At 51.6% G+C, this 12024-nt stretch overlaps 2 long non-coding RNA genes across 2 annotated transcripts; both read right to left on the reverse strand.

Moving 5' to 3' along the window:
- Window positions 1-1939: 1939 nt before the first annotated feature.
- Window positions 1940-3113, reverse strand: LOC144370559 (uncharacterized). The gene is made up of 2 exons (XR_013430477.1): window positions 2745-3113; window positions 1940-2170 (listed from the first exon to the last, which is right to left on the reverse strand). It is a non-coding gene; the product is annotated as an uncharacterized LOC144370559 (long non-coding RNA).
- Window positions 3114-9448: 6335 nt separating this feature from the next.
- On the reverse strand, window positions 9449-10563 carry LOC144370560 (uncharacterized). The gene is made up of 2 exons (XR_013430478.1): window positions 10262-10563; window positions 9449-9687 (listed from the first exon to the last, which is right to left on the reverse strand). It is a non-coding gene; the product is annotated as an uncharacterized LOC144370560 (long non-coding RNA).
- Window positions 10564-12024: the final 1461 nt, after the last annotated feature.

Consider the following 12024-nt stretch of genomic DNA (forward strand, 5'->3'; position numbering starts at 1 on the left):
TAGTCTAGAGGCCTGGGAGTCACCAGTTGACACTTTTCTGTATTGCACATTAGTTTTATTTCCTTGGTCTTTATTCTATTGGGTGAGAAAACCAGCATGATTTTTGGAAGGGTGGCTGTCTATGTTATTTTAGTTGTTCAACTAGTGGCAGAAGAATTAGCAGTCCTGAATTTTTCACTGGTGGAAACACAGTGACAGGACATTTACTGGGAAGATCCACAATATGAATCTTTGTGAACCTGGAGCTTTGGGTGATGGCTTGACTGTTTGGCTCAGCCATGGGCTTGATGAGTCGCTCAAGGTAGTGGCACTTACAGGTAACCACAGCCTGAGCCCAGCTCAGGCCCTCCCCCCGGTGCACAGGGCTGAGAGCTGGTCCCTGTGTTTCAGGATTGAGGACTCTCTCTGTCCCCTCTGTGATCACTGTTTGGTTCCTGGTGTGAAGGGTGGCATTAGGGGCCAGGACACTGTGCTGGTCTCCTCAGAGGATCAGACCATGTCTCTCAGGCTCAGTCCTCTTCAGAGTCATATGGATGGACATGGGAGAAGCCCCGCTGTGCCCTCTCTGGGTCTGGGCATTGCTGTGGGTTACTAGTCACCTGATGTCTGGGCCCAGCTCCTTGTTTTAGTGAAGATGGACCCTGGGTGGACTGGAAATGCTGTCCTTCGCTCTGCCACCTGTCATCTCTCTGACTCTCAAGACCTTTCTGGGAAATTCTGTCAGTGACTAGACCAGTGAGCATAACCGTGGCTTGACCTGCCCGATTCTCTTTCCAAACACGTGCTCTGGATCCTGAGGGGGCAGTGCAGACCCCAGAGTGGACACGCGGCATCAGGGTGTGACTGTGGAGCCCTCACAAAGTGTTTGTGGTCACGTCCTGATGGACATTGGAGACACATATGGAGAGGTGTCCAGGAATCTGGGTGACTGTGGAGGGACAGAGGTTAGAGACACGGAAGAGTCACATCCTGCCTCCCCAAGGTGACTGACTGGCCCTTCAGAGACCAGAATTTAGGCATGACCGTATGTGACCTCTTGGAAGGCAGTCCTGCTCAGGACAGGGCAAAGCCAGCAGGGTGTGACGTGGGGTGGACAGACTGTACAGACAGCAGCAGGGGAGCGGTGGCTCCCGGTCCAGACTCTGCTGCTCTGACAGGGCGCTGTTGCTGTCTTGCTTTCCTCACACCCTTTTCCTGCCTGACTCCAACGTGCAGGATGTTTGGGCCTCAGAGCCCAGATGCCTGCAGCCTCCATGGGGACTGCTAGTGGCCTGGAGAATGGCTTTGTGTCTGCAAGTTTGCTTTCACATGCCCTGAGTGTGAGTTACAGGCAGAGTCTGGATCTGAGCAGATTTGATGTGACTAAGAGAGTGTGAGCTGCAGGGTGCAGCTAGGAGCTGTCCTGGTGAGCTGGTTTGTGAAGATTCGAGTACAGCTAGAACCCAGGACTTTCTAGAGAAATCTACTTAAAAGTGGGGGCATGCATGGGATATTTGGGGTCCTCTGCTATTTGTTGTGCCAATGGCATCTTTGGTATGACCCATCCCACTCTCATGAGGTTCTGATGGAGCTGATGCAGCCCACTGGCCTCAGAGACCACTGTTCAGCTGGACCCATGCATCCTCTCTGGGACTTCGGCCAGGAGGAGGGTGGCCTTCCTGACAGGAGCTCTGGCTCTGACTGTGCAGCACAGGGGATGTGGGCAAGGTGGTCGCTGTGTTCCCAGTCTGAGTGGAGGCAGAGCTGAGGGGCAGGGAGGAGGTAGAGGTGAGCACCAGCTGAGGCTTCTCCTCATTGCTGTGTGACCCTGTGCTCCTCCCTGACCTCCTGGTGCTGGGCGCCAGGCTTTTGATTAGAAGAATGTATTTCAGATTCTTGTTCTTGAGCTGCGGAGTCCAGCCTGAGACCAAGGCAATCATCAGAGAGGCACAGACACAGAGAACTTGCTCTGAGAGTTTATTTGAGATGGAGAAAATTGAGGACAGTAGAAGAGGGTACACAGTTGTCTTGTAGGTCCCAAAGGAAATGGTGACCAAGTTTTTCTCTGCTCATTATTATGGGCAGCAGCACAGTGGGTAAGTTCTAGAACCCTGGGTGCAGGACCCAGATCTGCGTTCTGTGAAATTACAGCCTGACGTTGAACAGCGACATTTCACAACGCTTCTCGCACCTGGGAACACAGAGAGAACACCATGATTTGAGTGCTGGGATCAGACACCAGGGTGAAGAATCCTGGAGAAGGCTGGGGTGAGGGTCAGCCCTGTTGGGGACACTGCACCAACATTGGTACCAGCCCTGTGAATAGGATCAGGATCGCACAGCAGTGTCAGTCACTCATGGGCAGGAGACCCATTCTCACCTGCCTTGGCTTCTGTGAGCCCCTGACCCACCACATATATAATTGAACATATTCTTAGACCTGCGTGTTGTTTTTAAATCTCCTCTGATAGAGCTGAATATCTTCTCTCTAATCAAGTCTACATGTTAATCCAGAACGAAACAGTCTGCATGTTTGTCCATAGTTGAAGTCTAGTCAATTTGAGACATTCTGGTGGAATCCAAAGTCTCTGGAGGAAGAAATTCTCTTGCATTCATTCTACCTTATCTTAATCTAGCTGAGGGAGATAAGCTCAGGAGAGTTGGCTGCAGTCCTGTAAGGGGTGCAGACCCCTGGGGACCCGTTCTCCAGCCCACCTGCAGGCCTTCCTCTGCCCTCCACACTGCACCATGGTGGGGGCTCTCACCTGCTCTCTGCAGACCAGGGGCCTCAGTCTCGGCAAAGGAGATGGCCATGTCCTGTTCCTCTTCCCCTGGCTGCTCCTGGTCTGGGGCCTCCTCCTTGTTTTCTGGGAGAGGCTCAGCCTGGGCCTGGAGGGCCAGCAGGAGAAGGGCAGCGAGGAGGGCGAGGGTCCTCATGGCTGGAGTCACTGGAGGAGAGGAGGCAGGGGCCTGAGTGTGAGTGGAGCGAGGAGTCGGCTGCATTTATAGGTGTGCGAGGAGCAGGCTCAGGGCCCAGGCTGCAGGTGACTTTGGAGGGGGTGGCAGGCATGCCCTGGAGTCCCTTTGAAGTTCTCTGTCCTGGTAGCCTCCTGCGTCATGTTGTGAGCTCCCTGTGTTGTCTGAGCCTGGTAGAAGCTGGCGGTGGTGATGGGGATGCTATGGTTCCTGCTGAACATCTGCCGTGAGGTTACCTTGTAGCACTGAGAAGAGAGCCGCCTGGGCAATCCCTTGCTCTTCAATAGTGTGAAGTAGTTGGGAAACAGTTGTTATCAGTGTGTAAATATTTGGGAGCATCAACAGGAGTGGGGCCAGGAGGGGCTGGGCTCTCCTTTGATGGTGGAGTTCTCATTAGGGGTTCAATCTCCTCCCTCCTGGTCTCCTCTGAGTTTCTTCATGATTCAGACTTGACAGGCTCTTTCTACCTTGGAATATATCCATTTCTTGTAATATCCCGAAACTTTTGGCGTAGGCTTTAATAGAGCAATCTGTTATGATCCTTTGCATTTCTGAAATATCTGATGTTGTATCTTCTTCTTTGTCTCTGGTTTGATGTTTGAACATTTTCTCTTTTCAGTTTTCCTGGATAGAAGTGTATGAATTTCCTTTCTGCTTTATACCCTCCAGCTCTGTTTTTGTGACTGTATATACATCAAGGCAGAACCTCACTGATTCCTGGTCTGGGCCTTATTGTGCCCTCCTTCCCCAGCTGTGGTTTTCCTTGGAGTCTGGGTGAGATGAGGAGGTGCACTTCCAAGGCCTGCGTGACGCTCCCCCTTGGCTGAAGCAGGCTTCCGGCGGTCTGTGTCCCTTGTGGATCCAGTGCTGTGGCCCCTGAGTTTTGTGGTTTTCCTTTCTACATTCCTTCCTCTCAGGAAGTTTTTCTATTCCTTTGTGATCTTTGTGACCTCCCAGTTCCTTCAAGGGCATCTTGTTTAATCTCCATGTACATGTGTGGTTCACGTTACTTTAATTTTCTTATTTCTTTGTTTGCAGATCAGATACTTCACCTGGTTTCAAACTTGTTGAGCTTTGTCTTGTGTCCTGACATAAGATGAAACGAGCCGTTTCCATGTGCTGTTCGGGAAACATCCTCTGCACCCTTGGCTGCAAGTTTCTCTACAAGTCAGTAAGACCCTCCTCAGAGCAGTTTAAATGGGATGTTTCTTTGTGGATATTCCACCTGGGCGATTTGCCCTTTTCTGATAGTGTAGTTGTTTTAGACACTTTTATTTAGATGTTAACGGACCTTTATTTTGTTCATTTATTTATATGTGGTGCTGAGTATCAAACTCAGTGCCTCACAAGGGCTGTGCAGGGGCTCTACCTCTGAGCCCCCACCTCAGCCCATCTTTCATTACTTTCAAAGCATATTTTCAGCATCACTAATTCAAACAGCCACTGAAAAAGCTAAGATTTTAAACATGTGCCACATGATGGTCTTAAATTTCTGTGGATATTGTTACAGTTGAATGGGATCATTAATTTTAAAATACCTTTCTCATTTCTCATTTCAATAAGTGAGCCCCATAATTTCTAGATTTTGTCTAGACTTGAGAATATATAATGCCATTTTGTTTTCTTCTAGTGACAGGAAATACAATGAAAGATTTTGGAGATTTCTAGGCAAAGAAGAATACTCAGCTGTGCCTCTATGGGATTTACCTGTTTGGGGGACTTTCCTCAGTGTGAAGTCACTGTGAGAACAGTGTAAGGGAGCTGTGGGTGGCATTTGCTTTGACCTTGGACAGGAGAGAGAATGCATAAGGAATCCTGCTCACCTGGTGATGGGACAAGCAAAGGAGCCTGGAGCAGGTTCAGGGGGGAGAAGCAAAGCACAGACTCGGACACTTACATGGGCACAGGGAGAGCACAGGGAGCAGAGGCCAATGCTGGCCCTGGAGGGTGCCTGGGAGCAGCGCCTGAGAACGAGATGGGTGGGGCAGAGGAGTGTGCTGGAGTCCTGGTCTGAGTTACCCAGAGATGAGAAGATGAGTGTGACCATGGGGAGCCTGAGCACAGCACAGAGAGGGAGGGAGGGTCCTGGAATGAGGGGACGAGGACAGAGTGGTGTCCTTGCTGTCTCCAGGTGGGCGGGTGAGGGCAGTGCCCTTCCCCAGGATGCAGAGCAGGGGCGCCCAGGCTGGTCCTGGTGTCAGAGGCATTTGCAGCGCAGGGAACACAGCAGAAGTCCCAAGTGCTGGTCTTTTCCCAGGCCGTGAAGCAGAGCTTCTGTGGGGGGTCAGCAAGTGTGTCTTAATGGCACTGCTCTGAGCTGGAGGACAGCTGGTGTGTGGCCAGAATGACGGAGGACAGGGGCTTCAAAAGCAATGCACTCAAGTCTTTCTCTCATATGCATTGCCTGGATCCATGCAGATGAATGAATTCTGGACATCCTGGCGGTTCTCCCAAGACATTCTTTATACAATAGGGTGATCTGTTGGTGCACAAGGACAATGGTTTCTCATGTATTTGAATTTGGCACTGAACCGTGGGGTATGAAGTGGTCTTTAACTGCACTTGGCTTTCTAAAAGTTAAACTTTTTCCTTCCACCCCAAATTTGAAATTTCATTTTAGAATTTCAGCAGTCCATGCTTTATTATCCTGGCTCAAGGGGAAGATGATTAGTTCATCATTACCTGGACTCAGGTGGCCTGACTCAGGTGCTCTGACCCTATCCTAGAGGGCCACACTCTTCCATGAGTTCACCAGTCTTCACCTGAAGAAAAATATAGAATTTCGTGGTCTCCCATGGACATTAAATGGCTCCCAGTTCTTCCATGTGGAATAGATTACACCACGGGGCCATCTGCATGAACATTGGTAAGTGTTTACACAGAAAGGAACAGGGAAGCTTATCAGATTAGGATCTTGGCTCATGAGGCATCACAGGCACCAAGCCAATAGTTGGTCCATATGGTTCAGGAGAGTGTGAGACCAGGGGAGCATCAAAGGGTTTTGGAGACAATGTGGGAGCTTGTTGTGGGTTCCTCCTGCTCTCCTCTCCCCTTTCATTCCTGAGTTAACTATATGCTACAGTCAAATCCAAAACATATTTTGAGGTGCCCAGTTCTTGAGATCCTGCTTCCGATAATTAATTAAAAACATGGAACAAACATTATTTTCCCTTTCGTAATTCAGGACTCTGATACAAGCCGTTTAATTGTGCCCACCCAAGCAGGATCCTCAGGCATGAGGACCTTATCTCTGTCCCCTGTCTTTCTCTGTTTACCCCACCTCCACTGCCCCATCTAAGGCAGCAATGGCCAGCCCCTGTGAGGTTCCACTGAAATGCAGTCTCTTGGGGCCAAGGGCTGACTCCTTGTTCTTCTGCCATTGGGATTCCGCGGTTCTACATGCAATGTCCAGAGTCCTGAGAAGGAGCCAGAGTCCACAGTGAATGGAAAACAGACGGGAACTGTCCCTAGAGGAAATTGGGCAGATGGTTCTGCAGTAGCACGTGGTGGGCAGCAGGTGGCATGGACACCCTCAAGACGCAAGTCTGTTTCCCCAAGGTCTCAGAGGACAGCGGGCAGTGCCCAGTGGTGCTTGCATCAGTTCTGGTCGCAGAAGGCCACATGCCCACATTGAACCACTAGTCCCAGGGCGCTGAACTGAGGGGAAAAACAAAGTTGATTCTGTGGAAGAGGCCTACGTTCAAGACGGCTAGAGGTCCATGAGCACCATGGGGCTCCGAGGTCACCTACAAAATCTCCTGCGCTTCGGTCCCTTAAGGATGCACAGCTTGGCACACTGTTATTGATCAGCTGTGACACTTTGGCTAAGGTCAAGCCCTCCCTAAGCAGTGGATACTTAGAGCTTGAAATAGGTCAGCAAAGCCAGCCAGCATTGATGTCATGGGCACGTAGAATGACCTGAAGGTGCGGGTGGAGCCGTGAACGGCTCTGGAACTCAGTGCTTCTGATCCAAACCCACCAGGGAGGGAATAACTTTGGGAAGTGGAGTCATCTAGTCAGAATCACTGTAGGGTAATTTCCAGAAGGTTCTAGTAAAATTAATTGTGGCAACTTCTGGTTGAAAATCATGAGTCATGAAGAAGTCCAAGGAGCACAGGACTTATTAAGGGCAGCCAGAGAGGGTGAGCTGGTCCTCCAAGGAGAGAAAATGGGGCCAGGTAACGTGGGTGGCATCCTGGGTGCTGTTTGGCAGGGGCAGGATGGGTGTCTGTGCCTCTGTGAGCCCAGGGAACAAAAGGGCTGAAGCAAATTGTTTTCCTGCTCTGAACTTCCCCTTCCTTCCCCATCAAGGTGCCCGTGGGCCTTAGCTTTCTCTGTAACATGGCTTTACAGCAGGGGTGGGGGACAGCCACCAGCAATGTCTCAGCACTCCCTGGTTAAACATTAGCACCATTCCAGAGAAAGAGGACACAGGTGGCCTCCAGGACCTGGGCAGAGGACAGTGTCTCTAAAGACACTCTACAGGTGTGAGAAGCAGCAGAGGACATTTGTCCACATTACATGGTAGTTTTATTTTCTTGGTCTTTATTCTACTGGGTGAAAGGTGGGAATGATGTTGAGAAGGGGGGCTGTGCACTTCAGCTGTTCAGCAGTGGAGTAGAATTAGCCGTCCTGAATTCCTCACTGGTGGAAACACAGTGATGGAAAATCCATTGGGAAGGCCCCCATTTGATTCTGTGGGAATCTGGAGCTCTGGGTGCTGGCCTGACTGTCTGACTCAGGCGACCAGCTTGAGAGAGTCGCTGCAGGGCAGTGGCACTTACAGGATCCAGAGAAGCTGCCCAACCTCCTCACCTGAGCCCAGCTCAGGCCCTGCCCCAGCTCAGGCCCTCCCCCAGCTCAGGCCCTCCCCCAGCTCAAGCCCTCCCCCAGCTCAGGCCCTCCCCCTGTGCACAGGGCTGAGAGATGGTCCCTGTGTTTCAGGACTGAGGACTCTCTCTGTCCCCTCTGTGGTCACTGTTTGGTTCCAGGTGTGAAGAGTGGTATTAGAGCTCAGGACAAGGTGCTGGCCTCCTCAGAAGAGCAGACCCTGGCCCTAAGGTCAGCCCCTCTTCAGAGTCAGATGGATGGACATGGGAGAAGCCCCTCTGTGCCCTCTCTGGGTCTGGGCATTGCTGTGGGTTACTAGTCACCTGATGTCTGGGCCCAGCTCATTGTTTTAGTGAAGATGGACCCTGGGTAAACTGGAAATGCTGTCCTTCTCTCTGCCACCTGTCATCTCTCTGACTCTCTAGACCTTTCAGGGAAATTCTGCCAGTGACCAGACCAGTGAGCATAACCGTGGCTTGACCTGCCCGATTCTCTTTCCAAACACATGCTCTGGATCCTGAGGGGGCAGTGCAGACCCCAGAGTGGACACGAGGCATCGGGGTGTGACAGTGGAGGCCTCACAAAGTGTTTGTGGTGACATGATGATGGACATTGGAGACACATATGGAGAGGTGTCCAGGATGCCTGGGTGACTGTGGGAGGGACTGAGTTTAGAGACCTGGAAGAGTCACATCCTGCCTCCTCAAGGTGACTGACTGGCCCTTCAGAGACTGGAATTTGGTATGAGCCTGCATGACCTCTTGGACGGCAGTCCTGCTCAGGACAGGGCAAAGCCAGCAGGGTGTGACGTGGGTGGACAGACTGTACAGACAGCAGCAGGGGAGCGGTGGCTCCCAGTCCAGACTCTGCTGCTCTGACAGGGCGCTGTTGCTGTCTTGCTTTCCTCACACCCTTTTCCTGCTTGACTCCAACGTGCAGGATGTTTGGGCCTCATAGCCCAGATGCCTGCAGCCTCCATGGGGACTCCTAGTGGCTTGGAGAATGGCTTTGTGTCTGCACTTTTGCTTTCACATGCCCTGAGCTGTGAGTTACAGGCGCAGTCTGGATCTCAGCAGATTTGATGTGACTAAGAGAGTGTGAGCTGCAGGGTGCAGCTAGGAGCTGTCCTGGTGAGCTGGTTTGTGAAGATTCGAGTACAGCTAGAACCCAGGACTTTCTAGAGAAATCTACTTAAAAGTGGGGGCATGCATGGGATATTTGGGGTCCTCTGCTTTCTGTTGTGCCAATGGCATCTTTGGTAGGACCCATCCCAGTCTCATGAGGTTCTGATGGAGCTGATGCAGCCCACTGGCCTCAGAGACCACTGTTCAGCTGGACCCATGCATCCTCTCTGGGACTTTGGCCAGGAGGAGGGTGGCCTTGACAGGAGCTCTGGCTCTGACGGTGCAGCACGCGGGATGTGGGCAAGGTGTCGCTGTGCCCCCAGTCTGAGTGGAGGCAGAGCTCAGCGGCAGGGAGGAGGGAGAGGTGAGCACCAGCTGAGGCTTCTCCTCACTGCTGTGACGCTGTGTTCCTCCCTGACCTCCTAGTGCTGGGAGCCAGGCTTCTGTTTAGAAGAACGTATTTCAGATTCTTGATCCTGAGCTACAGAGTCCAACCTGAGACACATGGCAATCATCAAAGAGGCACAGACACAGAGAACTTGCTCTGAGGAGTTTATTTGAGATGGAGAAAATTGAGGACAATTAGACTGGGGTAAAGGAGCTGACAGTTCCCTTGTAGGTGTCAAAGGAAGGGTGACCACGTTTCTCTCTGGTCATTTCACTCGGCGGCAGCAGAACGTGTAGACTCTAGGACCCTGGAAGCAGGAGCCTTGGTTGCGTTCTAGAAGTGGAATGCAGCCAAGTGACGCACAGCGGCATTTCAGGATCCCTCGTGCACCTGGGGACACAGAGAGAGCCAGTGGAGTTGAGTGGTGATCAGACTCCTGGGAGAAGAGTCCTGGAGAAGGCCCCTGCTGGGGTGAGGTCAGCCCTGTTGGGGGCCCTGCACCAGCATTGGTACCAGCCCTGTGACTAGGATCAGGAACACACAGCAGTGTCAGCCACTCATGGGCAGGAGACCCAGTCTCACCTGCCTTGGCCTCTGTGAGCCCCTCACCCATCACAGGGACTCTGATCACACTCAGAGCAGACACCTGTGTCTAAATCACCTCTGATAGAGCAAAAAATTTTGTCTACAACCACGTTTTCCCATGTTTATCAAAAACAATCTATTTCACACGTTTCTCCATATTTTAAGGCTACTTAATATGAGATATCATTTTGGAATGTAATGTCTTTGAGGTAGGAAACTCTTACATCAGTTTTCTCTCTTTCTTCAATTTGGAGTAGGGAGTCAATCTAAGAGAGGTTCGGTTGGTCCTGAAAGTGAGAGAGACCTCTGGGGACCCATTTCCCAGGCTGCCCACAGCCTTCCTGATCCTCCATTCCTGTGCCCTAGTGGGGGCTCTCACCTGCTCTCTGCAGACCAGGGGCCTCAGTCTCGGCAAAGGAGATGGTCATGTCCTGTTCCTCTTCCCCTGGCTGCTCCTGCTCTGGGGCCTCCTCATTGTTGTCTGGGAGAGGCTCAGCCTGGGCCTGGAGGACCAGCAGGAGAAGGGCAGCGAGGAGGGCGAGGGTCCTCATGGCTGGAGTCACCTGGGGGAGAGGAGGCAGGGGCCTGAGTGTGAGTGGAGCGAGGAGTCGGCTGCATTTATAGGTGTGCGAGGAGCAGGCTCAGGGCCCAGGCTGCAGGTGACTTTGGTGGGGGTGGCAGGCATGCCCTGGAGTGCCTTTGAAGTTCTCTGTCCTGGTAGCCTCCTGCCTCATGTTGTGAGCTCCCTGTGTTGTCTGAGCCTGGTAGAAGCTGGGGTGTTGATGGGGATGCCATGTTTCCTGCTGAACATCTGCTGTGGGTTTACCTTCTAGGATTGAGGAGAGAGCCGCCTGGGCAATCCCTTGCTTTTCAATAGTGTGAAATAGTTGGGACAGAGTTGTTATCAGTGTGTAAATATTTGGGAGCATCAACAGGAGTGAGGCCAGGAGGGGCTGGGCTCTCCTTTGATGGTGGAGTTGGCATTAGGGGTTCAATCTCCTCCCTCCTGGTCTCCTCTGAGTTTCTCCTTCTTCATGACTCCGTCTTGACAGGCTCTTTCTACCTTGGAATGTATCCATTTCTTGTAATATCCCAAACCTTTTGGCATATGGGTTCATAGAGCAATTTGCTATTGATCTTGCATTTCTAATATATCTGATGGTGTATCTTCTTCTTTGTCTCTGGTTTATTTATATGAATAATTTTTTTAGTTATCCTGGCTAAAAGTGTGTGAATTTCCTTTCTGCTTTATACCCTCCAGCTCTGTTTTTGTGACTGTATAGACATCAAGGCAGAACCTCACTGATTCCTGGTCTGGGCCTTATTGTGCCCTCCTTCCCCAGCCGTGGTTTTCCTTGGAGTCTGGGTGAGATGAGGAGGTGGACTTCCAAGGCCTGCGTGACCCTCCCCCTTGGCTGAAGCAGGCTTCAGGGGGTCTGTGTCCCTTGAGGATCCAGGGCTGTGGCCCCTGAGTTTTGTGGTTTACTTTCCCCTTCCCTTCCTCTCAGGAAGTTTTCCAATTGCTCTAGATCTTTCCATGACCCCCAGGCTCTTCAAGGTCATGTTGACTCATTCCATGTGGGTGCCTGGTTCAGTTCCTGAGGTTTCCAGTTTTCTGTTGGGATGTGGATTTGCTCCATTGTGCTCTGAGGAGACGCTTCATCTGCTTTGGGGTCTCCCCCTGGCCTTGTGGACTGATGGAAGACGTAGTGGGCACTTTCCCTGTGCTACTCAGGAAAGTGCTCTGGACCATGGCTGCAATGTCCTCTCCATGTCACTTAAGGCTCCTTGGTCTACAGAGTGGTTTAAAGGGGATGTTTCCTTGTTCCTCTTGCACCCTGGTGTTTTGTGCATTTCTGAAAGTGGGGTTTTGGAGCCTCTGCTGTGTTTCCTGGGAATCCCCCTGTCTTTGGCCACTGAGGTCTTGTTCATGTTCCTGGGTTCTCTGGTGCAGGGGGCCCACGTGCAGTCGTTGCTCCTTGCTATAGGTCACTTCTCAAGGTCAGTCCTTCCTCCTTTCAGGGTTTTGCTTTAGAGACACCTTTCTCTGGTAGAAGGCAGTTGCTTCTTGTCTGTCTTGGTTTCCATGTACCTGGATCCTCCCCCCCAGCAGTACCTGTCACCCTGGGTGTGTTTTTGCAT

Source organism: Ictidomys tridecemlineatus, chromosome 14 (assembly GCF_052094955.1).
Source record: "Ictidomys tridecemlineatus isolate mIctTri1 chromosome 14, mIctTri1.hap1, whole genome shotgun sequence".
Lineage (NCBI taxonomy): Eukaryota > Metazoa > Chordata > Mammalia > Rodentia > Sciuridae > Ictidomys > Ictidomys tridecemlineatus.